The sequence below is a fragment of the Salarias fasciatus genome, chromosome 20, assembly GCF_902148845.1.
Source record: "Salarias fasciatus chromosome 20, fSalaFa1.1, whole genome shotgun sequence".
NCBI lineage: Eukaryota > Metazoa > Chordata > Actinopteri > Blenniiformes > Blenniidae > Salarias > Salarias fasciatus.
The window spans coordinates 31,120,998-31,125,739 of NC_043764.1; the positions used below are offsets into that span (position 1 = coordinate 31,120,998).

Sequence of the window (4,742 nt, forward strand, 5' to 3'; positions counted from 1 at the left end):
TAAAAATAGATGAACAATATAGATGTAAATATTATTTCTATATATATTATAGATAAATAAACTACACAGCAAGCAACTATACAAACAGCTATATACAATCATGTGATAACTTATCCTTTATATAAAATAAAAACTGTGCAGCTATTATACAAACAACTATACACAATAATACAATATAAAAACTTATAGTTATTTATACCTTAACCTTTGTTATTCAGTTGTGTTAAAATGTTCACAACCATCCACAATGTGGATTACAGTCCTCTCCGGGTCCCCTCTGGAACACATGCCGGCCTATATGGGTGAGAGACAAAACATTACATTAGCTATAATAACACATCATCACGTCCTGAAACTGGGTTAAAACTAATAGGTCACATTGTAAATGTTAGTTCAAGAGTCTGTAACAATAAGTCATTCACTAATTTAAAGATTGGTAAGTAGCTAAGTCACACGCTAAAAGCAATGTGAATAGAAATATTCCCGGATTTCGGTGGCGATGGTGACCTTCATATAGTATTGGATAGTGGTGATGATGTAGTTGACGGTTGTTTGATAGGAAAGTGACAAGGGAACCTCTACCTCCTCTTGATCCAGAGTCCGACTGATGGATTTGTTTGGTTTTTTCTATGTTGAGAGTGAGGTGTTCCTTGAGACAGACATCATATTGTCCAAGTAAAAGAATGATCTCTAAAAAACAGCCTTGATCAATAGTCTCATCATCTAAGGTGTGTGCTGCTTCTGCCTGCTTTCCTCTGTGACTCAAACCCCTTCTGCCGATGAGCTTGATCACATCTATGATGCGCTCCAAAACTTGTCGCCTCCTGTGGACTTGCTGTCTGTGAAGTGACATCTGAGATCCCATGACAAGGTCCTTCATGGTCTTTTTAGGAGGACCTGAGAAAATATGCCTCGGCACAATTTCTGTGACTGTCACTTCTCTCATGCTCATCGACTCTCAGGTGTTCGTGGGTGAAGGTGGTCACGCCAGTGATAAAGGAGCTGCTATCTCAACGTTAGCATAAGCCATGCAAAGAAAGCAGAAGAGTGTTTTGGTTTGTTCATTATATGTCAGTCATTTCTGGTTTGTTCCATCAAACAAAATGGCCTCTGCACTACAGGGCTGTCTGCCTTCTGCTTGTGGTGAAAATGGAGGAAGACGTCTAAGTCTCTGGCTTTGGCCTTGTGAAATAATCAACTGATGGGGGGAACCTGACTTCTTGTCCTTGGCCTTCTGTGTCAGCAGCATGGACATCAGACTACAAAAATGATTGGCAATGTGAATTGTTGTGCAGTTTTAGTGGTTTACCATAAACAGCATTTGATATTAGTGCATGTGGGTTATGGTTGGGCAAACAAGCATTATTGTCATCAGCCTTACCGTAACAAGTCTGGGATTCACTTCTCTGTCCACATGTGGGTTATATTTAATCTGGATAAGAGATTAATATTATTAATTATGCTAGTTTACCAATCATCATCATCACGCATCATCATCGGTAGGTATTTTACATAAAAAAGAAAAAAATCAATAAATTCTGGGATGGTATCATGGAATTATTCTGATAGCGAACTTATACAGACGAGTAAACAATTAATTAATTTATGGTCATTAAGTATTAGAGTCAATTAATTGATAAGAACAGGTTAATTTCAACCAGATGACAACGTGGCTACCAAGGTGAAAGACCCCATCCCATCATAATTAGCAACAGCACAGCCAGGTTCACATCTACAGGAAATGTCGCTGTGCTGAATTATCTCACTTTAACCAAATTGACATTTTCATCAAAGCATCAACAAGTACCAAACATAACTTACTTGCTGGTCATGAAAGGATTTTCTCTTTTGGTCCCTGAGCTTCTCAGCGCCACCTTTTCGTTTTGTTTTGTTTGTGTCTTTCTCCATATTTTGTGCATTCTTGCATCCATCCAAAGTTGCCGTCAGATGTCCGTCTCGGCTGTGTGTGATTGACAGTTGACAGCAGCTGCAGAGTGAGGGAGTGGGTGGGACGTAACCACCGCAGGGATGAAATGTGATTGGCTATCAGCAGCAATCACAGGTAAACCAGCCTATGGCATCAGGAGCTGTCCAGCTGACAGTCCAGCCTCCTTGTGGAGCGGACCACAGCGCTGTTGGCGGTGTCGCGTCAGACTTTTTTTTTTCTTCTTCTCGTGGTCCGACCGGCCCACTGAGGCAGCGGCCCACCGGGAAACCTCCCGGTGCTCCCGATGGCCAGTCCGCCCTTGACCAATGAGGATCTCCCATCAGCACGAGTACGAATAATGACTGACAATGCTCGGGCTGTACTCGGATTCGGAAAAAATGCATTATCCGTAACGAGTACTCGTTTAAAACGAGTATTCGGCTCATCCCTACTGACCACTCATGACAGAAGCCCAATCATAAGCTTGGCCGACAAGGTTCTTCTTGTACTCTAGACCATGATTTTCCAGGATGTGGATTATTTTCTCTCCAAGCCCTGCAGGATCGAGCTTCTCTGCGGATTCAAAATGAAGAAAACTTTCCTGGATAGCTCCATGGTAGACTACCATACTACCATTGGTAGTAGTACCTTAGTACCAGAGAGATCTGTTTTTTTTTCTTTCCATCTTTTGTTTCACCTGCTATGATGCTGAAGACTTCACTGTTTTTCACTTCTTCTGTAATTTCAGTCGAACCATATCTGCTAAGCAATTCAGAACCTCATTCTGAATGATTTGCTTGAGTACTTTGCATTATGAATGGAAGTCAATCTTTTTTTAACAGTTTTGTCGCGGTTAGGAATTGTGTCGAGAATTGCCCTTAAGTTCCCTTTATTATCTGAGTCTGCAGACTCATCATGGCCTCTTTGGGCCATGTTTTGAGTGCCAGTCAGTAACAGCACTTCCCCAATTGTTTTTACGTATTCCAGATTTTCTTTGATCTTTCTGTTATGCTCCTTGTTTAAGGCATTGACCAGCGTTGCATTAGCTGCTGCAGCTCTCTCATAGTACCGCCATGTAACCATGACTTGTTTGTGCCGTGCAGTGCAAACACATATGACCAGTACAATAGACTGACACATGGTTACACCATATCAGGCAGCCTGAACTGGAGTTGAACTGCCTCCTGGGCTTCTGACCGGGTGTCAGCTCCTTATTCTGGCTGGTTCACACCTAAAGTCCCTCAGGGCTGTGGTTCTTAGGTTATCACAAAGAGATCAAAGGTTAAGCTATGGTGACCTTTCACCTACGCAGTCATAGGGCACAGAAGCAGTCACAAGGCAAAATAATAAAATCACAGTGTAGCCATTTAAATGGAACAGAAATATACAACATGAACTGAAATGAAACATCGCTCGTCGACCTGGTGTGTTTGAGAGAGAGAGAGCAGGGATGGAGAACGTGCTGGGAGCTGCCGGCCAGGCAGTGTTTTTGTTTGGTTCCTGCGTGGTTCAGGCCAACAGGAAGAGCTTCCAGTGAAATGACAGTTTGAAGACGACTCCTCGTCCTTTCAGCTGCGGCAGAGCAGCAGACAGGAGCCCCGCTGTGGAGGGAGCGAAGGACAGTGGAAGCTGATGATGTGATGGTGAAATAGATAAAGGTGTGTTGTTTGGCCTGCCGCATTGAAAGTTTCAGGCCAAAACACTGGAATGGAAGAGGCATAGTCATAGAGTCATTTCAAGTCTTTGGTATCATGTCAGCGGTGAAAACGCCGTCCAGGCCTCGCTACATGTATTTTCACACATGGACTGTCAGTGGATCTGAAGTGTGGACCCAATTCCAATTCCTATGATGAATACATTGCTGCTTAAGTTTTGAATTGTGATCAGTGTTTGTAGAACACAGTTGGCATCAACATTAAGGTTTGTGCGACCAATGAAGACAAACTGAACAGCTGGGAAGTTCATGACCGTTTAATTGAATGAGGAAAAAGGAAACGGCAGATGAAGGTGTTTATTCTGTGTGAACAAAGTTTAAAGTGCTGCAGTCATGTGTGTTTTAACGGTTCTCCCATGTGCACGCAGAGAACTCCTCTACATCCCTGCTCTGATCAAAGTGCCGTCCAGTTCAGAGGTCATGACTTCCTGGAGACTGGGGCTGGGCTCACAGGGGTCAGATTGGGTCTGATGAAGACAAACCCTGGTGAGAGAGCTTCATCTGAGCAGTGCATCTGTGGAAGCAACACTGGTCTGCTCCCAACAGTCACATCAGGCTTCAGAAGCTGAATGTTGCTGCTGATCAATAGTTTTAAATCTTTAATTTGTTTTATCAAATGTAAATAAGCGAACAGCTGTGATTTGCTTGCTTGCTGTATTGCAGGGGAGGCAACTCCGGCCTCGAGGGCCCACATCATGCATGTTTAGGTGTCTTCCTGCTTCAGCACACCTCAGTCCTCATCAAACTAGTAATAAAACCCAACAATGAACTGTCCTGACCAGTCGGTTCTCCTGGATAACAGCTGAACTCTTCACTCTTCACCAAGAGTGACGCCCGACACCCTGTGAAGAAAACTCCTTCCAGCTGCTTGTGTCCTCGATCTCATTCTTTCAGTCACGACCTGAAGGTCATGACGAGGGATGTCCCGATTCGATCACCTGATCGGAAATCGGCCCCGATCACGTGGTTATGGACTCGCTCAGGATCGGAAGTTTCCTCCCGATTTGGACTCGGTTGGATACAGATGTTTATTTTTTCTTTAATTTCCTTTTTAACCCATTGAAGCCGGGACGCGTTTACGGTAGTGGCGTTGTTGCACAA

General features: G+C 43.5%; 1 long non-coding RNA gene across 1 annotated transcript; it reads right to left on the reverse strand.

Annotated features, from left to right (window-relative positions):
- Window positions 1–262: 262 nt before the first annotated feature.
- Window positions 263–1,899, reverse strand: LOC115407696 (uncharacterized). Its single transcript, XR_003933669.1, has 3 exons — window positions 1,822–1,899; window positions 1,382–1,432; window positions 263–294 (listed from the first exon to the last, which is right to left on the reverse strand). It is a non-coding gene; the product is annotated as an uncharacterized LOC115407696 (long non-coding RNA).
- Between the last annotated feature and the right edge of the window lie 2,843 nt (window positions 1,900–4,742).